Raw genomic sequence first — 27,868 nt, forward strand, 5'->3', positions numbered from 1 at the left:
CTTAAAATTTCTTTTTTGGTTTGCTACAATGCCTTTTCTGAAACGTTGTCTCCTTCTGCTGGAACACTGACTTCTTTCATTTAATGCCTGCAGACTATAAAAGAGAACCCAACCCAAAAAGTTTGGTTGATTAGTCTGTGGCATTCTGTTAAACTGTTGCTTATGGCGGTCTCTGTGAGCTTCTCAGCGACATTCAGCCAGCCAGGTATCCTGCCTGCAGTAGATGGAATGTGGCAATGGAACGCTGGCTGCGCGTGTCATAATAGGCTCTGAGCCTTTATATACCTGTGCACAGCAGCAGCCACCTTCAGTCTGCTGCTGGACAGCCAGCAGCAGCAGCAGGAGAGGTATGTAATCAGGAGCCCTCCTGCTAAGGGTAGACAGCTGCTCGTTCCACCCCACCCCCCGCCTTAATTGGTTCTCCTCCCTTCCAACGGTGTTGAGGCGGGTGGGAACAGCAGGGGGTGAAGGTGCTGTGTTTAAAGAGGTGGAGTTATGCAGATCTAAAACGCGTGGATTGCAGCAGCAGCAAGCCGAAAAGTGCAGGCATGTAAGGGATCTAGAGGTTGACAACATGTCTTCTTAACGGGAGTCCAGGAGCTCATCTCCACAAATGGACTTTTCAGGATCCTTGGGTGGCTCCGTAGTTTGAAACCAATTCTGGTTATCGCTTCTCGGCCTTTTGGCTAAGATCAAGTGTAGTATCTGTTCTTATCAGTTTAATATCTGATACGTCCCCTATCTGGGGACCATATATTAAATGGATTTTTAGAACAGGGAGATGGAAAAAGAGCTTGCTCTGTCCACTCCACGCATTGACCTGGTATTGCAGTATCTCCAGGACCGGTGCACCCCTTCTTTAATGCAGTTTCTAAAATCAGAAAGAATTGAATTCAATGTTTTTTGTTCATTTTGCTTGTTTGTCGGATTTTGGGATGGACTCTTTGGCTTTGCTTTTCTTCTCCTCATTGGATTTTTCATGTTCAAAGTTGCAGAAGCCAGATTACAAGCTCATTTTGGTTCAACTTCAGCAACTGTGCATTGCATTGCCATGTAATGTGATGCAATGCTATCTTTCTAGCTCTCCCTTTTTACTTCCTTTTGGATAAACAGACATATTAGGCAAGCATTTTGGAGCTTTCACCTAAATAACTACAGGTGGTGAGATAAGCTGCACAATATAATTGACCTTTCAGTATATTGTTGCACACACACCATCTATTTAGCAAATGCCCTTGTTATCAACAGCAGCCTTTTAAACTCACCTGAGCTAACAGGTATGTGCGCTGGTTACTCTGCTGCGCTTAAAATTTCTTTTTTGGTTTGCTACAATGCCTTTTCTGAAACGTTGTCTCCTTCTGCTGGAACACTGACTTCTTTCATTTAATGCCTGCAGACTATAAAAGAGAACCCAACCCAAAAAGTTTGGTTGATTAGTCTGTGGCATTCTGTTAAACTGTTGCTTATGGCGGTCTCTGTGAGCTTCTCAGCGACATTCAGCCAGCCAGGTATCCTGCCTGCAGTAGATGGAATGTGGCAATGGAACGCTGGCTGCGCGTGTCATAATAGGCTCTGAGCCTTTATATACCTGTGCACAGCAGCAGCCACCTTCAGTCTGCTGCTGGACAGCCAGCAGCAGCAGCAGCAGGAGAGGTATGTAATCAGGAGCCCTCCTGCTAAGGGTAGACAGCTGCTCGTTCCACCCCACCCCCCGCCTTAATTGGTTCTCCTCCCTTCCAACGGTGTTGAGGCGGGTGGGAACAGCAGGGGGTGAAGGTGCTGTGTTTAAAGAGGTGGAGTTATGCAGATCTAAAACGCGTGGATTGCAGCAGCAGCAAGCCGAAAAGTGCAGGCATGTAAGGGATCTAGAGGTTGACAACATGTCTTCTTAACGGGAGTCCAGGAGCTCATCTCCACAAATGGACTTTTCAGGATCCTTGGGTGGCTCCGTAGTTTGAAACCAATTCTGGTTATCGCTTCTCGGCCTTTTGGCTAAGATCAAGTGTAGTATCTGTTCTTATCAGTTTAATATCTGATACGTCCCCTATCTGGGGACCATATATTAAATGGATTTTTAGAACAGGGAGATGGAAAAAGAGCTTGCTCTGTCCACTCCACGCATTGACCTGGTATTGCAGTATCTCCAGGACCGGTGCACCCCTTCTTTAATGCAGTTTCTAAAATCAGAAAGAATTGAATTCAATGTTTTTTGTTCATTTTGCTTGTTTGTCGGATTTTGGGATGGACTCTTTGGCTTTGCTTTTCTTCTCCTCATTGGATTTTTCATGTTCAAAGTTGCAGAAGCCAGATTACAAGCTCATTTTGGTTCAACTTCAGCAACTGTGCATTGCATTGCCATGTAATGTGATGCAATGCTATCTTTCTAGCTCTCCCTTTTTACTTCCTTTTGGATAAACAGACATATTAGGCAAGCATTTTGGAGCTTTCACCTAAATAACTACAGGTGGTGAGATAAGCTGCACAATATAATTGACCTTTCAGTATATTGTTGCACACACACCATCTATTTAGCAAATGCCCTTGTTATCAACAGCAGCCTTTTAAACTCACCTGAGCTAACAGGTATGTGCGCTGGTTACTCTGCTGCGCTTAAAATTTCTTTTTTGGTTTGCTACAATGCCTTTTCTGAAACGTTGTCTCCTTCTGCTGGAACACTGACTTCTTTCATTTAATGCCTGCAGACTATAAAAGAGAACCCAACCCAAAAAGTTTGGTTGATTAGTCTGTGGCATTCTGTTAAACTGTTGCTTATGGCGGTCTCTGTGAGCTTCTCAGCGACATTCAGCCAGCCAGGTATCCTGCCTGCAGTAGATGGAATGTGGCAATGGAACGCTGGCTGCGCGTGTCATAATAGGCTCTGAGCCTTTATATACCTGTGCACAGCAGCAGCCACCTTCAGTCTGCTGCTGGACAGCCAGCAGCAGCAGCAGCAGGAGAGGTATGTAATCAGGAGCCCTCCTGCTAAGGGTAGACAGCTGCTCGTTCCACCCCACCCCCCGCCTTAATTGGTTCTCCTCCCTTCCAACGGTGTTGAGGCGGGTGGGAACAGCAGGGGGTGAAGGTGCTGTGTTTAAAGAGGTGGAGTTATGCAGATCTAAAACGCGTGGATTGCAGCAGCAGCAAGCCGAAAAGTGCAGGCATGTAAGGGATCTAGAGGTTGACAACATGTCTTCTTAACGGGAGTCCAGGAGCTCATCTCCACAAATGGACTTTTCAGGATCCTTGGGTGGCTCCGTAGTTTGAAACCAATTCTGGTTATCGCTTCTCGGCCTTTTGGCTAAGATCAAGTGTAGTATCTGTTCTTATCAGTTTAATATCTGATACGTCCCCTATCTGGGGACCATATATTAAATGGATTTTTAGAACAGGGAGATGGAAAAAGAGCTTGCTCTGTCCACTCCACGCATTGACCTGGTATTGCAGTATCTCCAGGACCGGTGCACCCCTTCTTTAATGCAGTTTCTAAAATCAGAAAGAATTGAATTCAATGTTTTTTGTTCATTTTGCTTGTTTGTCGGATTTTGGGATGGACTCTTTGGCTTTGCTTTTCTTCTCCTCATTGGATTTTTCATGTTCAAAGTTGCAGAAGCCAGATTACAAGCTCATTTTGGTTCAACTTCAGCAACTGTGCATTGCATTGCCATGTAATGTGATGCAATGCTATCTTTCTAGCTCTCCCTTTTTACTTCCTTTTGGATAAACAGACATATTAGGCAAGCATTTTGGAGCTTTCACCTAAATAACTACAGGTGGTGAGATAAGCTGCACAATATAATTGACCTTTCAGTATATTGTTGCACACACACCATCTATTTAGCAAATGCCCTTGTTATCAACAGCAGCCTTTTAAACTCACCTGAGCTAACAGGTATGTGCGCTGGTTACTCTGCTGCGCTTAAAATTTCTTTTTTGGTTTGCTACAATGCCTTTTCTGAAACGTTGTCTCCTTCTGCTGGAACACTGACTTCTTTCATTTAATGCCTGCAGACTATAAAAGAGAACCCAACCCAAAAAGTTTGGTTGATTAGTCTGTGGCATTCTGTTAAACTGTTGCTTATGGCGGTCTCTGTGAGCTTCTCAGCGACATTCAGCCAGCCAGGTATCCTGCCTGCAGTAGATGGAATGTGGCAATGGAACGCTGGCTGCGCGTGTCATAATAGGCTCTGAGCCTTTATATACCTGTGCACAGCAGCAGCCACCCTCAGTCTGCTGCTGGACAGCCAGCAGCAGCAGCAGCAGGAGAGGTATGTAATCAGGAGCCCTCCTGCTAAGGGTAGACAGCTGCTCGTTCCACCCCACCCCCCGCCTTAATTGGTTCTCCTCCCTTCCAACGGTGTTGAGGCAGGTGGGAACAGCAGGGGGTGAAGGTGCTGTGTTTAAAGAGGTGGAGTTATGCAGATCTAAAACGCGTGGATTGCAGCAGCAGCAAGCCGAAAAGTGCAGGCATGTAAGGGATCTAGAGGTTGACAACATGTCTTCTTAACGGGAGTCCAGGAGCTCATCTCCACAAATGGACTTTTCAGGATCCTTGGGTGGCTCCGTAGTTTGAAACCAATTCTGGTTATCGCTTCTCGGCCTTTTGGCTAAGATCAAGTGTAGTATCTGTTCTTATCAGTTTAATATCTGATACGTCCCCTATCTGGGGACCATATATTAAATGGATTTTTAGAACAGGGAGATGGAAAAAGAGCTTGCTCTGTCCACTCTACGCATTGACCTGGTATTACAGTATCTCCAGGACCGGTGCACCCCTTCTTTAATGCAGTTTCTAAAATCAGAAAGAATTGAATTCAATGTTTTTTGTTCATTTTGCTTGTTTGTCGGATTTTGGGATGGACTCTTTGGCTTTGCTTTTCTTCTCCTCATTGGATTTTTCATGTTCAAAGTTGCAGAAGCCAGATTACAAGCTCATTTTGGTTCAACTTCAGCAACTGTGCATTGCATTGCCATGTAATGTGATGCAATGCTATCTTTCTAGCTCTCCCTTTTTACTTCCTTTTGGATAAACAGACATATTAGGCAAGCATTTTGGAGCTTTCACCTAAATAACTACAGGTGGTGAGATAAGCTGCACAATATAATTGACCTTTCAGTATATTGTTGCACACACACCATCTATTTAGCAAATGCCCTTGTTATCAACAGCAGCCTTTTAAACTCACCTGAGCTAACAGGTATGTGCGCTGGTTACTCTGCTGCGCTTAAAATTTCTTTTTTGGTTTGCTACAATGCCTTTTCTGAAACGTTGTCTCCTTCTGCTGGAACACTGACTTCTTTCATTTAATGCCTGCAGACTATAAAAGAGAACCCAACCCAAAAAGTTTGGTTGATTAGTCTGTGGCATTCTGTTAAACTGTTGCTTATGGCGGTCTCTGTGAGCTTCTCAGCGACATTCAGCCAGCCAGGTATCCTGCCTGCAGTAGATGGAATGTGGCAATGGAACGCTGGCTGCGCGTGTCATAATAGGCTCTGAGCCTTTATATACCTGTGCACAGCAGCAGCCACCTTCAGTCTGCTGCTGGACAGCCAGCAGCAGCAGCAGCAGGAGAGGTATGTAATCAGGAGCCCTCCTGCTAAGGGTAGACAGCTGCTCGTTCCACCCCACCCCCCGCCTTAATTGGTTCTCCTCCCTTCCAACGGTGTTGAGGCGGGTGGGAACAGCAGGGGGTGAAGGTGCTGTGTTTAAAGAGGTGGAGTTATGCAGATCTAAAACGCGTGGATTGCAGCAGCAGCAAGCCGAAAAGTGCAGGCATGTAAGGGATCTAGAGGTTGACAACATGTCTTCTTAACGGGAGTCCAGGAGCTCATCTCCACAAATGGACTTTTCAGGATCCTTGGGTGGCTCCGTAGTTTGAAACCAATTCTGGTTATCGCTTCTCGGCCTTTTGGCTAAGATCAAGTGTAGTATCTTTCGAAAAGGCGGTTTTGGATGTTGGCCGCCCTAGTAGATTGATACATTATGCACACTGGGGTTTAGGCGCTTGTTAGTACGCCAGATGGCTAATATAGTCATCTGGTGGAAAGCATGGCCCCCCAGGATCGACGCCATTGGGCCGGGGAAGATCGAAAGCCCGAAGTGTGAAGTGCCCCAGGAGTGGTGACCCTGGGGTGCCTTAACTCACTGGGATTGGGAACCCCACTTGAGTTTATGGCACATTTGCACAAGCACTTCAAATTTTCTTTCTTCGCACACACCCTTATTCCGGGCCTTCTGGCCTTAGGATGGGGAATTTTTCAATTCCCGGTCGAAGGTCCGGGCAGTATTATACTGTGAAACCTTCACTATTTATTTAATTTCTTTGTCACTGTGTGTCCACTTATTCACGTGTGTCACGTCCTACTAGGATTTTGTCGGGATGCGGTTCCCTTACGGGTTCCTCTCTTGGCAGGTCTAGGGGGGGAGTGTGTGGCCATCAGGTTCCGCTCCCCCCTGAACCCCCCTGGCTCTCCTCTTTTGGGAGGAGAGCGTTGTTGGCTCCCCTCTTCCGGGAGGGGAGCACAGTCTTTGGCTCCCAGTGCCTTGCTCGGGTGAGAACTCGGGCAGGTGCTGGGGGTAAGATTGGGTCGCCTCTGGCTTCGGCTGGAGGTGGCTTTTTGTCCCTGTTCCTCGCTGTGGCCTTTTGGCTCGGAGGGACGGGGAATGGTTTGGGGGACCCTTCTCCTTTTGGAGAGGGTTTCAAGAAGACCAGCATCCTAGTGCACTTTTTTTGTGGCACTTGTCACTTTTTTAAGCGCACTCGGGTTTTGTACACGAATTCGGGCTTTCGAAAAAAGAAAAAAATCTGTTCTTATCAGTTTAATATCTGATACGTCCCCTATCTGGGGACCATATATTAAATGGATTTTTAGAACAGGGAGATGGAAAAAGAGCTTGCTCTGTCCACTCCACGCATTGACCTGGTATTGCAGTATCTCCAGGACCGGTGCACCCCTTCTTTAATGCAGTTTCTAAAATCAGAAAGAATTGAATTCAATGTTTTTTGTTCATTTTGCTTGTTTGTCGGATTTTGGGATGGACTCTTTGGCTTTGCTTTTCTTCTCCTCATTGGATTTTTCATGTTCAAAGTTGCAGAAGCCAGATTACAAGCTCATTTTGGTTCAACTTCAGCAACTGTGCATTGCATTGCCATGTAATGTGATGCAATGCTATCTTTCTAGCTCTCCCTTTTTACTTCCTTTTGGATAAACAGACATATTAGGCAAGCATTTTGGAGCTTTCACCTAAATAACTACAGGTGGTGAGATAAGCTGCACAATATAATTGACCTTTCAGTATATTGTTGCACACACACCATCTATTTAGAAAATGCCCTTGTTATCAACAGCAGCCTTTTAAACTCACCTGAGCTAACAGATATGTGCGCTGGTTACTCTGCTGCGCTTAAAATTTCTTTTTTGATTTGCTACAATGCCTTTTCTGAAACGTTGTCTCCTTCTGCTGGAACACTGACTTCTTTCATTTAATGCCTGCAGACTATAAAAGAGAACCCAACCCAAAAAGTTTGGTTGATTAGTCTGTGGCATTCTGTTAAACTGTTGCTTATGGCGGTCTCTGTGAGCTTCTCAGCGACATTCAGCCAGCCAGGTATCCTGCCTGCAGTAGATGGAATGTGGCAATGGAACGCTGGCTGCGCGTGTCATAATAGGCTCTGAGCCTTTATATACCTGTGCACAGCAGCAGCCACCTTCAGTCTGCTGCTGGACAGCCAGCAGCAGCAGCAGGAGAGGTATGTAATCAGGAGCCCTCCTGCTAAGGGTAGACAGCTGCTCGTTCCACCCCACCCCCCGCCTTAATTGGTTCTCCTCCCTTCCAACGATGTTGAGGCGGGTGGGAACAGCAGGGGGTGAAGGTGCTGTGTTTAAAGAGGTGGAGTTATGCAGATCTAAAACGCGTGGATTGCAGCAGCAGCAAGCCGAAAAGTGCAGGCATGTAAGGGATCTAGAGGTTGACAACATGTCTTCTTAACGGGAGTCCAGGAGCTCATCTCCACAAATGGACTTTTCAGGATCCTTGGGTGGCTCCGTAGTTTGAAACCAATTCTGGTTATCGCTTCTCGGCCTTTTGGCTAAGATCAAGTGTAGTATCTGTTCTTATCAGTTTAATATCTGATACGTCCCCTATCTGGGGACCATATATTAAATGGATTTTTAGAACAGGGAGATGGAAAAAGAGCTTGCTCTGTCCACTCCACGCATTGACCTGGTATTGCAGTATCTCCAGGACCGGTGCACCCCTTCTTTAATGCAGTTTCTAAAATCAGAAAGAATTGAATTCAATGTTTTTTGTTCATTTTGCTTGTTTGTCGGATTTTGGGATGGACTCTTTGGCTTTGCTTTTCTTCTCCTCATTGGATTTTTCATGTTCAAAGTTGCAGAAGCCAGATTACAAGCTCATTTTGGTTCAACTTCAGCAACTGTGCATTGCATTGCCATGTAATGTGATGCAATGCTATCTTTCTAGCTCTCCCTTTTTACTTCCTTTTGGATAAACAGACATATTAGGCAAGCATTTTGGAGCTTTCACCTAAATAACTACAGGTGGTGAGATAAGCTGCACAATATAATTGACCTTTCAGTATATTGTTGCACACACACCATCTATTTAGCAAATGCCCTTGTTATCAACAGCAGCCTTTTAAACTCACCTGAGCTAACAGGTATGTGCGCTGGTTACTCTGCTGCGCTTAAAATTTCTTTTTTGGTTTGCTACAATGCCTTTTCTGAAACGTTGTCTCCTTCTGCTGGAACACTGACTTCTTTCATTTAATGCCTGCAGACTATAAAAGAGAACCCAACCCAAAAAGTTTGGTTGATTAGTCTGTGGCATTCTGTTAAACTGTTGCTTATGGCGGTCTCTGTGAGCTTCTCAGCGACATTCAGCCAGCCAGGTATCCTGCCTGCAGTAGATGGAATGTGGCAATGGAACGCTGGCTGCGCGTGTCATAATAGGCTCTGAGCCTTTATATACCTGTGCACAGCAGCAGCCACCTTCAGTCTGCTGCTGGACAGCCAGCAGCAGCAGCAGCAGGAGAGGTATGTAATCAGGAGCCCTCCTGCTAAGGGTAGACAGCTGCTCGTTCCACCCCACCCCCCGCCTTAATTGGTTCTCCTCCCTTCCAACGGTGTTGAGGCGGGTGGGAACAGCAGGGGGTGAAGGTGCTGTGTTTAAAGAGGTGGAGTTATGCAGATCTAAAACGCGTGGATTGCAGCAGCAGCAAGCCGAAAAGTGCAGGCATGTAAGGGATCTAGAGGTTGACAACATGTCTTCTTAACGGGAGTCCAGGAGCTCATCTCCACAAATGGACTTTTCAGGATCCTTGGGTGGCTCCGTAGTTTGAAACCAATTCTGGTTATCGCTTCTCGGCCTTTTGGCTAAGATCAAGTGTAGTATCTGTTCTTATCAGTTTAATATCTGATACGTCCCCTATCTGGGGACCATATATTAAATGGATTTTTAGAACAGGGAGATGGAAAAAGAGCTTGCTCTGTCCACTCCACGCATTGACCTGGTATTGCAGTATCTCCAGGACCGGTACACCCCTTCTTTAATGCAGTTTCTAAAATCAGAAAGAATTGAATTCAATGTTTTTTGTTCATTTTGCTTGTTTGTCGGATTTTGGGATGGACTCTTTGGCTTTGCTTTTCTTCTCCTCATTGGATTTTTCATGTTCAAAGTTGCAGAAGCCAGATTACAAGCTCATTTTGGTTCAACTTCAGCAACTGTGCAATGCATTGCCATGTAATGTGATGCAATGCTATCTTTCTAGCTCTCCCTTTTTACTTCCTTTTGGATAAACAGACATATTAGGCAAGCATTTTGGAGCTTTCACCTAAATAACTACAGGTGGTGAGATAAGCTGCACAATATAATTGACCTTTCAGTATATTGTTGCACACACACCATCTATTTAGCAAATGCCCTTGTTATCAACAGCAGCCTTTTAAACTCACCTGAGCTAACAGGTATGTGCGCTGGTTACTCTGCTGCGCTTAAAATTTCTTTTTTGGTTTGCTACAATGCCTTTTCTGAAACGTTGTCTCCTTCTGCTGGAACACTGACTTCTTTCATTTAATGCCTGCAGACTATAAAAGAGAACCCAACCCAAAAAGTTTGGTTGATTAGTCTGTGGCATTCTGTTAAACTGTTGCTTATGGCGGTCTCTATGAGCTTCTCAGCGACATTCAGCCAGCCAGGTATCCTGCCTGCAGTAGATGGAATGTGGCAATGGAACGCTGGCTGCGCGTGTCATAATAGGCTCTGAGCCTTTATATACCTGTGCACAGCAGCAGCCACCTTCAGTCTGCTGCTGGACAGCCAGCAGCAGCAGCAGCAGGAGAGGTATGTAATCAGGAGCCCTCCTGCTAAGGGTAGACAGCTGCTCGTTCCACCCCACCCCCCGCCTTAATTGGTTCTCCTCCCTTCCAACGGTGTTGAGGCGGGTGGGAACAGCAGGGGGTGAAGGTGCTGTGTTTAAAGAGGTGGAGTTATGCAGATCTAAAACGCGTGGATTCCAGCAGCAGCAAGCCGAAAAGTGCAGGCATGTAAGGGATCTAGAGGTTGACAACATGTCTTCTTAACGGGAGTCCAGGAGCTCATCTCCACAAATGGACTTTTCAGGATCCTTGGGTGGCTCCGTAGTTTGAAACCAATTCTGGTTATCGCTTCTCGGCCTTTTGGCTATGATCAAGTGTAGTATCTGTTCTTATCAGTTTAATATCTGATACGTCCCCTATCTGGGGACCATATATTAAATGGATTTTTAGAACAGGGAGATGGAAAAAGAGCTTGCTCTGTCCACTCCACGCATTGACCTGGTATTGCAGTATCTCCAGGACCGGTGCACCCCTTCTTTAATGCAGTTTCTAAAATCAGAAAGAATTGAATTCAATGTTTTTTGTTCATTTTGCTTGTTTGTCAGATTTTGGGATGGACTCTTTGGCTTTGCTTTTCTTCTCCTCATTGGATTTTTCATGTTCAAAGTTGCAGAAGCCAGATTACAAGCTCATTTTGGTTCAACTTCAGCAACTGTGCATTGCATTGCCATGTAATGTTATGCAATGCTATCTTTCTAGCTCTCCCTTTTTACTTCCTTTTGGATAAACAGACATATTAGGCAAGCATTTTGGAGCTTTCACCTAAATAACTACAGGTGGTGAGATAAGCTGCACAATATAATTGACCTTTCAGTATATTGTTGCACACACACCATCTATTTAGCAAATGCCCTTGTTATCAACAGCAGCCTTTTAAACTCACCTGAGCTAACAGGTATGTGCGCTGGTTACTCTGCTGCGCTTAAAATTTCTTTTTTGGTTTGCTACAATGCCTTTTCTGAAACGTTGTCTCCTTCTGCTGGAACACTGACTTCTTTCATTTAATGCCTGCAGACTATAAAAGAGAACCCAACCCAAAAAGTTTGGTTGATTAGTCTGTGGCATTCTGTTAAACTGTTGCTTATGGCGGTCTCTGTGAGCTTCTCAGCGACATTCAGCCAGCCAGGTATCCTGCCTGCAGTAGATGGAATGTGGCAATGGAACGCTGGCTGCGCGTGTCATAATAGGCTCTGAGCCTTTATATACCTGTGCACAGCAGCAGCCACCTTCAGTCTGCTGCTGGACAGCCAGCAGCAGCAGCAGCAGGAGAGGTATGTAATCAGGAGCCCTCCTGCTAAGGGTAGACAGCTGCTCGTTCCACCCCACCCCCCGCCTTAATTGGTTCTCCTCCCTTCCAACGGTGTTGAGGCGGGTGGGAACAGCAGGGGGTGAAGGTGCTGTGTTTAAAGAGGTGGAGTTATGCAGATCTAAAACGCGTGGATTGCAGCAGCAGCAAGCCGAAAAGTGCAGGCATGTAAGGGATCTAGAGGTTGACAACATGTCTTCTTAACGGGAGTCCAGGAGCTCATCTCCACAAATGGACTTTTCAGGATCCTTGGGTGGCTCCGTAGTTTGAAACCAATTCTGGTTATCGCTTCTCGGCCTTTTGGCTAAGATCAAGTGTAGTATCTGTTCTTATCAGTTTAATATCTGATACGTCCCCTATCTGGGGACCATATATTAAATGGATTTTTAGAACAGGGAGATGGAAAAAGAGCTTGCTCTGTCCACTCCACGCATTGACCTGGTATTGCAGTATCTCCAGGACCGGTGCACCCCTTCTTTAATGCAGTTTCTAAAATCAGAAAGAATTGAATTCAATGTTTTTTGTTCATTTTGCTTGTTTGTCGGATTTTGGGATGGACTCTTTGGCTTTGCTTTTCTTCTCCTCATTGGATTTTTCATGTTCAAAGTTGCAGAAGCCAGATTACAAGCTCATTTTGGTTCAACTTCAGCAACTGTGCATTGCATTGCCATGTAATGTGATGCAATGCTATCTTTCTAGCTCTCCCTTTTTACTTCCTTTTGGATAAACAGACATATTAGGCAAGCATTTTGGAGCTTTCACCTAAATAACTACAGGTGGTGAGATAAGCTGCACAATATAATTGACCTTTCAGTATATTGTTGCACACACACCATCTATTTAGCAAATGCCCTTGTTATCAACAGCAGCCTTTTAAACTCACCTGAGCTAACAGGTATGTGCGCTGGTTACTCTGCTGCGCTTAAAATTTCTTTTTTGGTTTGCTACAATGCCTTTTCTGAAACGTTGTCTCCTTCTGCTGGAACACTGACTTCTTTCATTTAATGCCTGCAGACTATAAAAGAGAACCCAACCCAAAAAGTTTGGTTGATTAGTCTGTGGCATTCTGTTAAACTGTTGCTTATGGCGGTCTCTGTGAGCTTCTCAGCGACATTCAGCCAGCCAGGTATCCTGCCTGCAGTAGATGGAATGTGGCAATGGAACGCTGGCTGCGCGTGTCATAATAGGCTCTGAGCCTTTATATACCTGTGCACAGCAGCAGCCACCTTCAGTCTGCTGCTGGACAGCCAGCAGCAGCAGCAGCAGCAGGAGAGGTATGTAATCAGGAGCCCTCCTGCTAAGGGTAGACAGCTGCTCGTTCCACCCCACCCCCCGCCTTAATTGGTTCTCCTCCCTTCCAACGGTGTTGAGGCGGGTGGGAACAGCAGGGGGTGAAGGTGCTGTGTTTAAAGAGGTGGAGTTATGCAGATCTAAAACGCGTGGATTGCAGCAGCAGCAAGCCGAAGAGTGCAGGCATGTAAGGGATCTAGAGGTTGACAACATGTCTTCTTAACGGGAGTCCAGGAGCTCATCTCCACAAATGGACTTTTCAGGATCCTTGGGTGGCTCCGTAGTTTGAAACCAATTCTGGTTATCGCTTCTCGGCCTTTTGGCTAAGATCAAGTGTAGTATCTGTTCTTATCAGTTTAATATCTGATACGTCCCCTATCTGGGGACCATATATTAAATGGATTTTTAGAACAGGGAGATGGAAAAAGAGCTTGCTCTGTCCACTCCACGCATTGACCTGGTATTGCAGTATCTCCAGGACCGGTGCACCCCTTCTTTAATGCAGTTTCTAAAATCAGAAAGAATTGAATTCAATGTTTTTTGTTCATTTTGCTTGTTTGTCGGATTTTGGGATGGACTCTTTGGCTTTGCTTTTCTTCTCCTCATTGGATTTTTCATGTTCAAAGTTGCAGAAGCCAGATTACAAGCTCATTTTGGTTCAACTTCAGCAACTGTGCATTGCATTGCCATGTAATGTGATGCAATGCTATCTTTCTAGCTCTCCCTTTTTACTTCCTTTTGGATAAACAGACATATTAGGCAAGCATTTTGGAGCTTTCACCTAAATAACTACAGGTGGTGAGATAAGCTGCACAATATAATTGACCTTTCAGTATATTGTTGCACACACACCATCTATTTAGCAAATGCCCTTGTTATCAACAGCAGCCTTTTAAACTCACCTGAGCTAACAGGTATGTGCGCTGGTTACTCTGCTGCGCTTAAAATTTCTTTTTTGGTTTGCTACAATGCCTTTTCTGAAACGTTGTCTCCTTCTGCTGGAACACTGACTTCTTTCATTTAATGCCTGCAGACTATAAAAGAGAACCCAACCCAAAAAGTTTGGTTGATTAGTCTGTGGCATTCTGTTAAACTGTTGCTTATGGCGGTCTCTGTGAGCTTCTCAGCGACATTCAGCCAGCCAGGTATCCTGCCTGCAGTAGATGGAATGTGGCAATGGAACGCTGGCTGCGCGTGTCATAATAGGCTCTGAGCCTTTATATACCTGTGCACAGCAGCAGCCACCTTCAGTCTGCTGCTGGACAGCCAGCAGCAGCAGCAGCAGGAGAGGTATGTAATCAGGAGCCCTCCTGCTAAGGGTAGACAGCTGCTCGTTCCACCCCACCCCCCGCCTTAATTGGTTCTCCTCCCTTCCAACGGTGTTGAGGCGGGTGGGAACAGCAGGGGGTGAAGGTGCTGTGTTTAAAGAGGTGGAGTTATGCAGATCTAAAACGCGTGGATTGCAGCAGCAGCAAGCCGAAAAGTGCAGGCATGTAAGGGATCTAGAGGTTGACAACATGTCTTCTTAACGGGAGTCCAGGAGCTCATCTCCACAAATGGACTTTTCAGGATCCTTGGGTGGCTCCGTAGTTTGAAACCAATTCTGGTTATCGCTTCTCGGCCTTTTGGCTAAGATCAAGTGTAGTATCTGTTCTTTTAAGAACACAAGAGCTACGATCTACACTTGACGAGAGCGATCGAACTCGGAAGGAGAAGAGCTTCGGAGCCCAGCTGACATCGGAGAAGGAAGGCGGATATCGGTGGGAGAAAGAAGCTCTAAAGAATCCAGAAGAAGACGAAGACTCGGAGAAGAATCGGGCTGTCCTGTGGAATCTTCGAGGAAGAAAATCATCGAGACAAAGACCTTTCGGGGAATTTGTCCAGAACACGACGGGAGAAGAATCTGCATAGCTCCACCCATTCCGGGAAGAGTTCCAGATCCAGCTCCAAGAAGTAACTGCAGGAGGAAAGCCATGGCAAGCGCTGCGAGGAAGGCCGAAAAGAAGAGCCTGGAGCAGGGGACAGCCAGGAGGGCCCAGCCAGGAGCCGATTCTGACCCCAAGGACTCTGCCTCCACGACTGGCCAGCAGAAGGGACCCCAGAAGCCCCGCCACGAAGCTCCAGCCCTGGAGCCATGGATGCGGCAGACGGTGGCCCTGAAGCTGAAGGAAGTGGATGGGAGGGTGCCGGATATGTCCTCGGACGTGTTCTGCCAGAAGATGCTGCTGGATCGAGGCTTCTCCAGGTCGGACACCCTCAGCATCCAGACCTTCTTGACGGGGATCTTCTTCGTCACCTTCGCCACTGTGAACACCTGCAGGAGGTTCTGGGAAATGGTAAGCGCAAAAGGACCGGATAATTCTTTCTCTGCCTTTACAGGTAGCTGCCCTATCCAGAGGGACGAAAGGAGGATCACGGTCTCCATGCGCAACCCGCACACCCCAGGCCAAGACATCTGTACCTTCCTGAGACGCTTCTGTTTGGTTGTGAAGGAACCCTCTCACATCCTGAATGGACTCGGCTTCTGGACAGGTAAGTGGTCGGTGACCGTTAGACTTCACAGGGACCTGGCGTACTCAGACGGACTTCGGCACCTGCCCCCGACATTCTCCCTGGGCAACTCCTACGGCCTCATCTATTACCCGGACATGCCGCGGAACTGCAGGAGATGCGGCAAGAACGGCCACGAGATGAAGGACTGCAAGGAGGATGCCTGCAGGATTTGTCGAGTGACGGGACACAGCTCGAAGGACTGCCCGAAGAAGACATCCTGCAACCTGTGTGGGCTGGCGGCTCATCTGTACAAGGATTGCCCCAAGCGTGAGAGATCCTGGGCATCGGTGGTTGCGACGACCCCAGCTACGGAGGACAAGGCCCCGACGACCAGGCCTGTGAAGGTCAAGGACGCGACGACCAAGGCCCCAGCGGCCAAGGCCGAGACGACCAAGGCCAAAGCGGTCAAGGAGTCGGTGGCCAAAGCCCCAGCGACGGTCCCAGCAGCTCCGAAGCAGAAGAAAAAGTCAAAGGAGGGTAAGAGTTCTGTCACCCCTCTCTCGATCCCTCCCCCTGCCACCCCCGTCCAATTCCCCCCCACCCCGGCCACCCCTGCTGAGGATTCCACTTCCTCTTCCTCCTTCCCCTACTCCTCAGCAGGTGTCCTTTCCCCTGCCCCGGCAGCCACTCTCCCTCCCCAGACCATGGTAGCGGTGGAATTAACCTTTCCTCCACCCGCCGCTATCTATTCCGAGGAGGATTTTCCCCTTCTTGTCTCCCCAGTTCCAACCCGGGGAAAGAGGAAGGTGGAGGACAGCCCTGCTACTGAATCCTCCAAAAAGAAGATTCTGGATTTCGTAGGCGAAAAGGAGGATACCCTCCCTGAGCCAGAAGAGATGGAGCACATGGTTGAGACCCTGGTGGCCGAGCCAGAAGAGGAGGAACTGGTGGTCGCCGAGATCGAGGCCGCGCTGCTTGACCAGATGGAGGAAGAGGGCCTGCTGGTGATCCCGTCACCAGCAGTCAACACCGACGAGGGACCACCCGACCGGAGTGGTAACTAAGGTGTATTGCCTGCGCTAACTTTTTCTTTTTTCCCTACATGATGGCTAATATTAACTTATTTTCCATTAATGTCAGGAGCATCAAGGACAAGTTCAGACGTCAGACTATTTATGCCTTCCTTACTTCCCAGTTGTGTGATGTTTATATGTTGCAGGAATGTTCCCTTCCCTCCTCTAGGTCCTTCAAACATCTGGCCAGGGAGTGGTCCCACGGTCCATCCTACTGGTCCGGTGGGGGTGACTGCAAGTCTGCGGGGGTCGCAATTCTGATCAGGGGGGGCGCATTCATGCTTGAGTCCGTCCAGGAGCTCATCTGCGGCAGGGCTCTTGTTGTAGATGGCAACTGGGCGGGAGAACCTGTCAGGTTCATCAACGTGTATGCGTCCCCACTGAAGAATGAGCGTTTGGAGCTTTTCCAGACCCTGCGGCTTCAGCTTGCCACCACCAGGACCTTAGTGATGGCCGGGGATTTCAACTGCCCCATCGAGGAGGATGGTCGTAGTTCTGGCACATCTGCCAAGTTGGACATCACGTCCAAGCTGCTCATCGAGATGGTAACCGAGGCCTCTCTTCAGGACGTGGTGGGCTCCATGGGGAGAGGCTCCACGAACTATTCGTGGAGCCGACCCGATGGCTCACTCCGCTCCAGGATTGACTTTGTGTTCACCTCTCGGGCAGTCAGGCAGAGTAGGCACTCGATGGTCTCCTGCTTCTTCTCCGACCACAGAGCCATTCACTTACAAGGTGTCCTCGGCGACGGTTTTCCGTCCGGCCCCGGCTCCTGGAAGCTGAATTGTGCTCTGCTGGCTCAGGATGAAGTCGTGGAGGAGCTGAGAGCAGCCTACGCAATGTGGCAGTCCTACAAGGGTAGCTTCCAAACAGTCTCTGATTGGTGGGAATATGTTAAACTTGAGTTTCGCTGTTTCTTTCAGGCCAAGGGTCGACAACAGGCGTGTGAGAAGAGGAGGGACTTCAGAGGGCTGCAGCGCGAGCTGCGGTCGCTGCAGGACCTTCTTCACTGCGGCTGGGACGTGAGGGAGGAGCTGGAGGAGACCAAGAAGAGCCTGAAAAGGCACTTTGAGGAGGAGTCCAAGCGAATCGTCTTCCGTTCCAAAGTGGAGAATCTGGAGAAGGGTGAGAAATGTAATTCATTCTTTTTCAGGAAACTTCATGCCGGTCACACGCCCCTGAACGAGCTGCGAGACGAGAGCGGAAACATGCGACGTGGGAAGGAGGACGTGATGAGGGTCGTCAGCGACTTCTACAGCGAACTCTACTCCCACAAGACTACCGACCCCGACGCTGCTGATAAGTTCCTGTCAGGTATCACTAACCATCTTGATCCTGCAGGCACGGCAGCCTTGGACAAACCTCTGATGGTGGGCGAATTGCTCTCTGCCGCTAAATCCTTTAGGACCGGCAGGACCCCGGGCAGTGATGGTCTTCCAGCGGAGCTCTATGTAGCGCTGGGAGACCTCATCTGTCCGGACCTGTTGGACCTGTACGAGGAGATGGTGGTGGAGGGTAGAATGCCTCCATCTTTGAGGGAAGGAATGGTCACGATCCTGTACAAGCGGAAGGGAGAGAGGTGCGACCTGAGGAATTGGCGTCCCATCACTCTGCTCAACGTGGACTACAAGATCCTGGCCAAGACGATGGCGACACGACTTAAGACGGTCATCGGACGGATCATCCACCCGGACCAGACCTGCGGCATCCCTGGACGTCGCATCGCAGACAGCCTCGCTCTCGTGCGGGACACGGTCGAGTACATCAAGGTCCGCCGCGCACACGCGGCCCTGGTCTCCTTGGATCAGGAGAAGGCCTTCGACCGGGTTTCCCACGAGTTCATGGGCCGAGCTCTGCACCGGTTAGGTTTGGGTAACATGTTTTGTTCGTATGTCCGTCTGATGTATTTTGATATCCACAGCTCGGTGTTGGTGAACGGCTGGAAGACTGACCCCTTCCCTGTCCTCTCTGGGGTCAGACAAGGCTGCCCTCTATCACCTCTTCTTTTTGTTTGTGTTATAGAACTCTTCGCAGAGGCTATCCGGCAGAATGGAGAGATCAGAGGGATCACCGCACCGGGTCCGGGACGACACGAGGTCAAGTGCTCGCTCTACATGGACGACGTCACCGTCTTCTGCGCTGATCGTGGTTCAGTCGACGCCCTCGTCCAGACGTGTGAGAGGTTCGGCCGGGCTTCAGGGGCCAAAGTCAACTGCAGGAAGTCGGAAGCCATGCTCTTCGGGGATTGGCAGCCGGCCTCCTCCGCCCCCTTCCCCTTCAACATTCAACCGGATTTCCTCAAGGTGCTGGGAGTCTGGTTTGGGAAGGAAGGAGCGGCCCTCAAGTCCTGGCAAGAACGCTTGGCCAAGGTGAAGCAACGGATCGGACTCTGGAGCCTCAGACACCTCACTTGTGAGGGTAAGGCACTCGTCCTGCGTAATGAGGTCCTGCCCGTCTTGCAGTACACGGCGCAGGCCTGGCCCCCACACGTCACTGTGTGCAGGGCCATTACCAGGACAGTGTTTCACTTTGTCTGGGGATCCAAGATGGACAGAGTCAGGCGGGCCGTCATGTACAAGGAGCCTCGCAAGGGTGGGAAGGGCGTTCCAGATATCCCCACCCTCCTGCGATCCTCTTTTGTGTGTGATTGTGTCCGCCGGACTTTGCAAGTCAAGAATGGCTCCGCGGGCAGGTCCATGTCTCGCTTCTTCCTGCTTCCTCTTTGGAGGCGACTCGGCTGGGACAAGTGGGACAGCTCCTTCCCCTACAACTGGACGACGCCATGGTTCTACGGAGACGTCGTTCGATTTGTGGGGGAGCATCAACTGGAGGGACTCAAGCCCGACTTGTGGAAGCCCAAAACTATCCACAAGCTAATCAGAGCCAAGGATGACGTGGAGAACATCACAGGACTTCACCAGGACACGCTGGAGACTGTGTGGACAAATGTGTCGTCTGACAGGCTGACCAACGGGCACAAGGACTTGTCGTGGATGGCGATTCAGGACGGACTGCCCGTCCGGTCATTCATGCATGCCCGGAACCTGTGCAAGACCCGGTACTGCCCAAGGTGCCCCTTCGTGGAGGAAACATCTTTGCACACTTTTTGGGACTGCGGATTTGCACAGCGCCTATTGACTGCACTTGAGGACGACCTGAGGAACTCTGTCCCCAGGGCGAGCCTATCGCACCATTCTGTGCTTTACGGACTCTTCCCTGGGGTTCATACCGTCGGAGCCATCCAGGAGGCTTGGCGCCTTATGAACTGCTTCAAGGATGCCGTTTGGGTCGCCAGGAACCGGCTCATCTTGAGGAGGGAGAGGATGTCCATCCAGGACTGCCGCAGGCTGATCCACAGCCTGCTCAGAGACTATTCCATCATGGACGGTCCGGAGGACGAGGATGAGGACTAAACCCCTCCTCCCCCTCTCCCCTTATGTGTCTTGTCTTTCAATAAAGCTTCGGGCCTGTGATTTCCCCCCCCCCATCCCCTTTTTCCCAATCCCCATCCCTTATCACAGTTCGTCGTACTGTATTGATTGACATGCTTTTTCTTTCAGATTGAGTGTTTTGTGTAGCATAGGGGTGTGATGTGTCTAGTTAGTGCGTCGTATCCTCATGCTATGTAAATATGATGTAGAATTCTGTGTGTACTGGGCTGCGGCACTGTACACTGTCTGTTAACTTATTTTTTGTGCTAATAAAAGATATATTCAATCAAAAAAAATCTGTTCTTATCAGTTTAATATCTGATACGTCCCCTATCTGGGGACCATATATTAAATGGATTTTTAGAACAGGGAGATGGAAAAAGAGCTTGCTCTGTCCACTCCACGCATTGACCTGGTATTGCAGTATCTCCAGGACCGGTGCACCCCTTCTTTAATGCAGTTTCTAAAATCAGAAAGAATTGAATTCAATGTTTTTTGTTCATTTTGCTTGTTTGTCGGATTTTGGGATGGACTCTTTGGCTTTGCTTTTCTTCTCCTCATTGGATTTTTCATGTTCAAAGTTGCAGAAGCCAGATTACAAGCTCATTTTGGTTCAACTTCAGCAACTGTGCATTGCATTGCCATGTAATGTGATGCAATGCTATCTTTCTAGCTCTCCCTTTTTACTTCCTTTTGGATAAACAGACATATTAGGCAAGCATTTTGGAGCTTTCACCTAAATAACTACAGGTGGTGAGATAAGCTGCACAATATAATTGACCTTTCAGTATATTGTTGCACACACACCATCTATTTAGCAAATGCCCTTGTTATCAACAGCAGCCTTTTAAACTCACCTGAGCTAACAGGTATGTGCGCTGGTTACTCTGCTGCGCTTAAAATTTCTTTTTTGGTTTGCTACAATGCCTTTTCTGAAACGTTGTCTCCTTCTGCTGGAACACTGACTTCTTTCATTTAATGCCTGCAGACTATAAAAGAGAACCCAACCCAAAAAGTTTGGTTGATTAGTCTGTGGCATTCTGTTAAACTGTTGCTTATGGCGGTCTCTGTGAGCTTCTCAGCGACATTCAGCCAGCCAGGTATCCTGCCTGCAGTAGATGGAATGTGGCAATGGAACGCTGGCTGCGCGTGTCATAATAGGCTCTGAGCCTTTATATACCTGTGCACAGCAGCAGCCACCTTCAGTCTGCTGCTGGACAGCCAGCAGCAGCAGCAGCAGGAGAGGTATGTAATCAGGAGCCCTCCTGCTAAGGGTAGACAGCTGCTCGTTCCACCCCACCCCCCGCCTTAATTGGTTCTCCTCCCTTCCAACGGTGTTGAGGCGGGTGGGAACAGCAGGGGGTGAAGGTGCTGTGTTTAAAGAGGTGGAGTTATGCAGATCTAAAACGCGTGGATTGCAGCAGCAGCAAGCCGAAAAGTGCAGGCATGTAAGGGATCTAGAGGTTGACAACATGTCTTCTTAACGGGAGTCCAGGAGCTCATCTCCACAAATGGACTTTTCAGGATCCTTGGGTGGCTCCGTAGTTTGAAACCAATTCTGGTTATCGCTTCTCGGCCTTTTGGCTAAGATCAAGTGTAGTATCTGTTCTTATCAGTTTAATATCTGATACGTCCCCTATCTGGGGACCATATATTAAATGGATTTTTAGAACAGGGAGATGGAAAAAGAGCTTGCTCTGTCCACTCCACGCATTGACCTGGTATTGCAGTATCTCCAGGACCGGTGCACCCCTTCTTTAATGCAGTTTCTAAAATCAGAAAGAATTGAATTCAATGTTTTTTGTTCATTTTGCTTGTTTGTCGGATTTTGGGATGGACTCTTTGGCTTTGCTTTTCTTCTCCTCATTGGATTTTTCATGTTCAAAGTTGCAGAAGCCAGATTACAAGCTCATTTTGGTTCAACTTCAGCAACTGTGCATTGCATTGCCATGTAATGTGATGCAATGCTATCTTTCTAGCTCTCCCTTTTTACTTCCTTTTGGATAAACAGACATATTAGGCAAGCATTTTGGAGCTTTCACCTAAATAACTACAGGTGGTGAGATAAGCTGCACAATATAATTGACCTTTCAGTATATTGTTGCACACACACCATCTATTTAGCAAATGCCCTTGTTATCAACAGCAGCCTTTTAAACTCACCTGAGCTAACAGGTATGTGCGCTGGTTACTCTGCTGCGCTTAAAATTTCTTTTTTGGTTTGCTACAATGCCTTTTCTAAAACGTTGTCTCCTTCTGCTGGAACACTGACTTCTTTCATTTAATGCCTGCAGACTATAAAAGAGAACCCAACCCAAAAAGTTTGGTTGATTAGTCTGTGGCATTCTGTTAAACTGTTGCTTATGGCGGTCTCTGTGAGCTTCTCAGCGACATTCAGCCAGCCAGGTATCCTGCCTGCAGTAGATGGAATGTGGCAATGGAACGCTGGCTGCGCGTGTCATAATAGGCTCTGAGCCTTTATATACCTGTGCACAGCAGCAGCCACCTTCAGTCTGCTGCTGGACAGCCAGCAGCAGCAGCAGCAGGAGAGGTATGTAATCAGGAGCCCTCCTGCTAAGGGTAGACAGCTGCTCGTTCCACCCCACCCCCCGCCTTAATTGGTTCTCCTCCCTTCCAACGGTGTTGAGGCGGGTGGGAACAGCAGGGGGTGAAGGTGCTGTGTTTAAAGAGGTGGAGTTATGCAGATCTAAAACGCGTGGATTGCAGCAGCAGCAAGCCGAAAAGTGCAGGCATGTAAGGGATCTAGAGGTTGACAACATGTCTTCTTAACGGGAGTCCAGGAGCTCATCTCCACAAATGGACTTTTCAGGATCCTTGGGTGGCTCCGTAGTTTGAAGCCAATTCTGGTTATCGCTTCTCGGCCTTTTGGCTAAGATCAAGTGTAGTATCTGTTCTTATCAGTTTAATATCTGATACGTCCCCTATCTGGGGACCATATATTAAATGGATTTTTAGAACAGGGAGATGGAAAAAGAGCTTGCTCTGTCCACTCCACGCATTGACCTGGTATTGCAGTATCTCCAGGACCGGTGCACCCCTTCTTTAATGCAGTTTCTAAAATCAGAAAGAATTGAATTCAATGTTTTTTGTTCATTTTGCTTGTTTGTCGGATTTTGGGATGGACTCTTTGGCTTTGCTTTTCTTCTCCTCATTGGATTTTTCATGTTCAAAGTTGCAGAAGCCAGATTACAAGCTCATTTTGGTTCAACTTCAGCAACTGTGCATTGCATTGCCATGTAATGTGATGCAATGCTATCTTTCTAGCTCTCCCTTTTTACTTCCTTTTGGATAAACAGACATATTAGGCAAGCATTTTGGAGCTTTCACCTAAATAACTACAGGTGGTGAGATAAGCTGCACAATATAATTGACCTTTCAGTATATTGTTGCACACACACCATCTATTTAGCAAATGCCCTTGTTATCAACAGCAGCCTTTTAAACTCACCTGAGCTAACAGGTATGTGCGCTGGTTACTCTGCTGCGCTTAAAATTTCTTTTTTGGTTTGCTACAATGCCTTTTCTGAAACGTTGTCTCCTTCTGCTGGAACACTGACTTCTTTCATTTAATGCCTGCAGACTATAAAAGAGAACCCAACCCAAAAAGTTTGGTTGATTAGTCTGTGGCATTCTGTTAAACTGTTGCTTATGGCGGTCTCTGTGAGCTTCTCAGCGACATTCAGCCAGCCAGGTATCCTGCCTGCAGTAGATGGAATGTGGCAATGGAACGCTGGCTGCGCGTGTCATAATAGGCTCTGAGCCTTTATATACCTGTGCACAGCAGCAGCCACCTTCAGTCTGCTGCTGGACAGCCAGCAGCAGCAGCAGCAGGAGAGGTATGTAATCAGGAGCCCTCCTGCTAAGGGTAGACAGCTGCTCGTTCCACCCCACCCCCCACCTTAATTGGTTCTCCTCCCTTCCAACGGTGTTGAGGCGGGTGGGAACAGCAGGGGGTGAAGGTGCTGTGTTTAAAGAGGTGGAGTTATGCAGATCTAAAACGCGTGGATTGCAGCAGCAGCAAGCCGAAAAGTGCAGGCATGTAAGGGATCTAGAGGTTGACAACATGTCTTCTTAACGGGAGTCCAGGAGCTCATCTCCACAAATGGACTTTTCAGGATCCTTGGGTGGCTCCGTAGTTTGAAACCAATTCTGGTTATCGCTTCTCGGCCTTTTGGCTAAGATCAAGTGTAGTATCTGTTCTTATCAGTTTAATATCTGATACGTCCCCTATCTGGGGACCATATATTAAATGGATTTTTAGAACAGGGAGATGGAAAAAGAGCTTGCTCTGTCCACTCCACGCATTGACCTGGTATTGCAGTATCTCCAGGACCGGTGCACCCCTTCTTTAATGCAGTTTCTAAAATCAGAAAGAATTGAATTCAATGTTTTTTGTTCATTTTGCTTGTTTGTCGGATTTTGGGATGGACTCTTTGGCTTTGCTTTTCTTCTCCTCATTGGATTTTTCATGTTCAAAGTTGCAGAAGCCAGATTACAAGCTCATTTTGGTTCAACTTCAGCAACTGTGCATTGCATTGCCATGTAATGTGATGCAATGCTATCTTTCTAGCTCTCCCTTTTTACTTCCTTTTGGATAAACAGACATATTAGGCAAGCATTTTGGAGCTTTCACCTAAATAACTACAGGTGGTGAGATAAGCTGCACAATATAATTGACCTTTCAGTATATTGTTGCACACACACCATCTATTTAGCAAATGCCCTTGTTATCAACAGCAGCCTTTTAAACTCACCTGAGCTAACAGGTATGTGCGCTGGTTACTCTGCTGCGCTTAAAATTTCTTTTTTGGTTTGCTACAATGCCTTTTCTGAAACGTTGTCTCCTTCTGCTGGAACACTGACTTCTTTCATTTAATGCCTGCAGACTATAAAAGAGAACCCAACCCAAAAAGTTTGGTTGATTAGTCTGTGGCATTCTGTTAAACTGTTGCTTATGGCGGTCTCTGTGAGCTTCTCAGCGACATTCAGCCAGCCAGGTATCCTGCCTGCAGTAGATGGAATGTGGCAATGGAACGCTGGCTGCGCGTGTCATAATAGGCTCTGAGCCTTTATATACCTGTGCACAGCAGCAGCCATCTTCAGTCTGCTGCTGGACAGCCAGCAGCAGCAGCAGCAGGAGAGGTATGTAATCAGGAGCCCTCCTGCTAAGGGTAGACAGCTGCTCGTTCCACCCCACCCCCCGCCTTAATTGATTCTCCTCCCTTCCAACGGTGTTGAGGCGGGTGGGAACAGCAGGGGGTGAAGGTGCTGTGTTTAAAGAGGTGGAGTTATGCAGATCTAAAACGCGTGGATTGCAGCAGCAGCAAGCCGAAAAGTGCAGGCATGTAAGGGATCTAGAGGTTGACAACATGTCTTCTTAACGGGAGTCCAGGAGCTCATCTCCACAAATGGACTTTTCAGGATCCTTGGGTGGCTCCGTAGTTTGAAACCAATTCTGGTTATCGCTTCTCGGCCTTTTGGCTAAGATCAAGTGTAGTATCTGTTCTTATCAGTTTAATATCTGATACGTCCCCTATCTGGGGACCATATATTAAATGGATTTTTAGAACAGGGAGATGGAAAAAGAGCTTGCTCTGTCCACTCCACGCATTGACCTGGTATTGCAGTATCTCCAGGACCGGTGCACCCCTTCTTTAATGCAGTTTCTAAAATCAGAAAGAATTGAATTCAATGTTTTTTGTTCATTTTGCTTGTTTGTCGGATTTTGGGATGGACTCTTTGGCTTTGCTTTTCTTCTCCTCATTGGATTTTTCATGTTCAAAGTTGCAGAAGCCAGATTACAAGCTCATTTTGGTTCAACTTCAGCAACTGTGCATTGCATTGCCATGTAATGTGATGCAATGCTATCTTTCTAGCTCTCCCTTTTTACTTCCTTTTGGATAAACAGACATATTAGGCAAGCATTTTGGAGCTTTCACCTAAATAACTACAGGTGGTGAGATAAGCTGCACAATATAATTGACCTTTCAGTATATTGTTGCACACACACCATCTATTTAGCAAATGCCCTTGTTATCAACAGCAGCCTTTTAAACTCACCTGAGCTAACAGGTATGTGCGCTGGTTACTCTGCTGCGCTTAAAATTTCTTTTTTGGTTTGCTACAATGCCTTTTCTAAAACGTTGTCTCCTTCTGCTGGAACACTGACTTCTTTCATTTAATGCCTGCAGACTATAAAAGAGAACCCAACCCAAAAAGTTTGGTTGATTAGTCTGTGGCATTCTGTTAAACTGTTGCTTATGGCGGTCTCTGTGAGCTTCTCAGCGACATTCAGCCAGCCAGGTATCCTGCCTGCAGTAGATGGAATGTGGCAATGGAACGCTGGCTGCGCGTGTCATAATAGGCTCTGAGCCTTTATATACCTGTGCACAGCAGCAGCCACCTTCAGTCTGCTGCTGGACAGCCAGCAGCAGCAGCAGCAGGAGAGGTATGTAATCAGGAGCCCTCCTGCTAAGGGTAGACAGCTGCTCGTTCCACCCCACCCCCCGCCTTAATTGGTTCTCCTCCCTTCCAACGGTGTTGAGGCGGGTGGGAACAGCAGGGGGTGAAGGTGCTGTGTTTAAAGAGGTGGAGTTATGCAGATCTAAAACGCGTGGATTGCAGCAGCAGCAAGCCGAAAAGTGCAGGCATGTAAGGGATCTAGAGGTTGACAACATGTCTTCTTAACGGGAGTCCAGGAGCTCATCTCCACAAATGGACTTTTCAGGATCCTTGGGTGGCTCCGTAGTTTGAAACCAATTCTGGTTATCGCTTCTCGGCCTTTTGGCTACGATCAAGTGCTTTATTGCAGGAGATTGTGGTTGAAGGGCACTCGGGTACCCCTCTCCTTGGCCTGGCAGGATCGTCCACTTTGGTGGACTTAACCTGCTTGCTGCTATTAGGGAGAGGGCTTAGTCCCAGGGTAACGAGTTGCGATCCCCCAGCTTCCAGGTGTTTTTCGCTGCAAGAACACTGGGAGCGCAGATTGCAAGCGGCTGCAATTTGCAACCTTGTTGCGTTTTTCCATGGAGGTTGACCCTAACCTCGTGCCTCTCTATGCGAGGCTAAAAAACTCTATCCGAGTTCACTTCACGGCGGGTGGCTCGGATATGAGGAAATTAGGGTATGTAGTCCAGGACGTGCTCAGGAACCTTCTTGGCGTACAAAGGAATGAAATTCTCTCCATCCAGGATTATCCCAGAAGAGGTGACTATGACATCACATTCACCGGAGAAGGTATTTTTAGAGATGTACTAGAAAAGTTAAAAAAAGTTGAAAATAGTCCTGTTTTGAAAGGGATACAAATTGTTGAGCACGTCCTGGATGAGGTAAGACTGGTTATTGTAAAAATATTTTCGCCCTTTGTTTCTGCTCCAGAAGTAATGTCATTTCTAGCAATTTATTTTAAAAGTGTTAAATGTATTGGGAAGATATTAAACGAATATAACATATGGACATCTAAGTGGAAATTCCTTGTGAAGTGTACAAGAGATCCAAATACACCAGGTGGTATACGGCTCCCCCCTGCCCGTTTCAAAATTGGGCAAACAAATGGGGATTTCTTCTTTTCTGGGATGCCAGTATATTGCAGAAATTGTGGGCGCTATGGTCATTCAAAAGAAAACTGTCATGTATCATGTAGAAATTGTGCTAGTGAAGAACATGAGACAAAAGAATGCCCTAAGGAAAAGAAATGCAGTTTTTGCCAGACTCCAGGTCACTTTTATTTTTCTTGCCCTCACAGATTTCGGGAAGATGAGCAAAAGGGGAAGTCCAAGACGTCCGACCAAGGACCAAAAGATCAGACCACCCCTCAGGAGGAGGAACAACAACCTGGAGCCTCTGGAGACAATAAGGGC

General features: G+C 47.5%; 15 non-coding genes and 2 pseudogenes across 15 annotated transcripts; all 17 read left to right on the forward strand.

Moving 5' to 3' along the window:
* The first annotated feature begins 666 nt into the window (after positions 1-666).
* On the forward strand, positions 667-857 carry LOC141197051 (U2 spliceosomal RNA). Its single transcript, XR_012269398.1, has one exon. It is a non-coding gene; the product is annotated as a U2 spliceosomal RNA (small nuclear RNA).
* A 1,115-nt stretch (positions 858-1,972) lies between these two features.
* LOC141197052 (U2 spliceosomal RNA) lies at positions 1,973-2,163 on the forward strand. The gene has a single exon (XR_012269399.1). It is a non-coding gene; the product is annotated as a U2 spliceosomal RNA (small nuclear RNA).
* A 1,115-nt stretch (positions 2,164-3,278) lies between these two features.
* Positions 3,279-3,469, forward strand: LOC141197053 (U2 spliceosomal RNA). Its single transcript, XR_012269400.1, has one exon. It is a non-coding gene; the product is annotated as a U2 spliceosomal RNA (small nuclear RNA).
* Positions 3,470-4,584: 1,115 nt separating this feature from the next.
* Positions 4,585-4,775, forward strand: LOC141197107 (U2 spliceosomal RNA). The gene has a single exon (XR_012269452.1). It is a non-coding gene; the product is annotated as a U2 spliceosomal RNA (small nuclear RNA).
* A 1,115-nt stretch (positions 4,776-5,890) lies between these two features.
* LOC141197200 (U2 spliceosomal RNA) lies at positions 5,891-5,982 on the forward strand (annotated as a pseudogene).
* Positions 5,983-6,771: 789 nt separating this feature from the next.
* Positions 6,772-6,955, forward strand: LOC141197145 (U2 spliceosomal RNA). Its single transcript, XR_012269488.1, has one exon. It is a non-coding gene; the product is annotated as a U2 spliceosomal RNA (small nuclear RNA).
* A 1,112-nt stretch (positions 6,956-8,067) lies between these two features.
* On the forward strand, positions 8,068-8,258 carry LOC141197054 (U2 spliceosomal RNA). Its single transcript, XR_012269401.1, has one exon. It is a non-coding gene; the product is annotated as a U2 spliceosomal RNA (small nuclear RNA).
* Positions 8,259-9,373: 1,115 nt separating this feature from the next.
* Positions 9,374-9,564, forward strand: LOC141197108 (U2 spliceosomal RNA). The gene has a single exon (XR_012269453.1). It is a non-coding gene; the product is annotated as a U2 spliceosomal RNA (small nuclear RNA).
* A 1,115-nt stretch (positions 9,565-10,679) lies between these two features.
* LOC141197102 (U2 spliceosomal RNA) lies at positions 10,680-10,870 on the forward strand. Its single transcript, XR_012269448.1, has one exon. It is a non-coding gene; the product is annotated as a U2 spliceosomal RNA (small nuclear RNA).
* Positions 10,871-11,985: 1,115 nt separating this feature from the next.
* On the forward strand, positions 11,986-12,176 carry LOC141197055 (U2 spliceosomal RNA). Its single transcript, XR_012269402.1, has one exon. It is a non-coding gene; the product is annotated as a U2 spliceosomal RNA (small nuclear RNA).
* Positions 12,177-13,294: 1,118 nt separating this feature from the next.
* On the forward strand, positions 13,295-13,485 carry LOC141197057 (U2 spliceosomal RNA). The gene has a single exon (XR_012269404.1). It is a non-coding gene; the product is annotated as a U2 spliceosomal RNA (small nuclear RNA).
* Positions 13,486-14,600: 1,115 nt separating this feature from the next.
* Positions 14,601-14,678, forward strand: LOC141197178 (U2 spliceosomal RNA; annotated as a pseudogene).
* Positions 14,679-20,242: 5,564 nt separating this feature from the next.
* LOC141197139 (U2 spliceosomal RNA) lies at positions 20,243-20,437 on the forward strand. The gene has a single exon (XR_012269483.1). It is a non-coding gene; the product is annotated as a U2 spliceosomal RNA (small nuclear RNA).
* Positions 20,438-21,552: 1,115 nt separating this feature from the next.
* LOC141197058 (U2 spliceosomal RNA) lies at positions 21,553-21,743 on the forward strand. The gene has a single exon (XR_012269405.1). It is a non-coding gene; the product is annotated as a U2 spliceosomal RNA (small nuclear RNA).
* A 1,115-nt stretch (positions 21,744-22,858) lies between these two features.
* Positions 22,859-23,049, forward strand: LOC141197060 (U2 spliceosomal RNA). The gene has a single exon (XR_012269406.1). It is a non-coding gene; the product is annotated as a U2 spliceosomal RNA (small nuclear RNA).
* Positions 23,050-24,164: 1,115 nt separating this feature from the next.
* LOC141197061 (U2 spliceosomal RNA) lies at positions 24,165-24,355 on the forward strand. The gene has a single exon (XR_012269407.1). It is a non-coding gene; the product is annotated as a U2 spliceosomal RNA (small nuclear RNA).
* A 1,115-nt stretch (positions 24,356-25,470) lies between these two features.
* Positions 25,471-25,661, forward strand: LOC141197062 (U2 spliceosomal RNA). Its single transcript, XR_012269408.1, has one exon. It is a non-coding gene; the product is annotated as a U2 spliceosomal RNA (small nuclear RNA).
* The last annotated feature ends 2,207 nt before the right edge of the window (positions 25,662-27,868 follow it).

Source organism: Phyllobates terribilis, unplaced genomic scaffold, assembly GCF_046119375.1.
Source record: "Phyllobates terribilis strain yellow unplaced genomic scaffold, ASM4611937v1 Scaffold_79__1_contigs__length_6888602, whole genome shotgun sequence".
NCBI classification, from domain to species: domain Eukaryota; kingdom Metazoa; phylum Chordata; class Amphibia; order Anura; family Dendrobatidae; genus Phyllobates; species Phyllobates terribilis.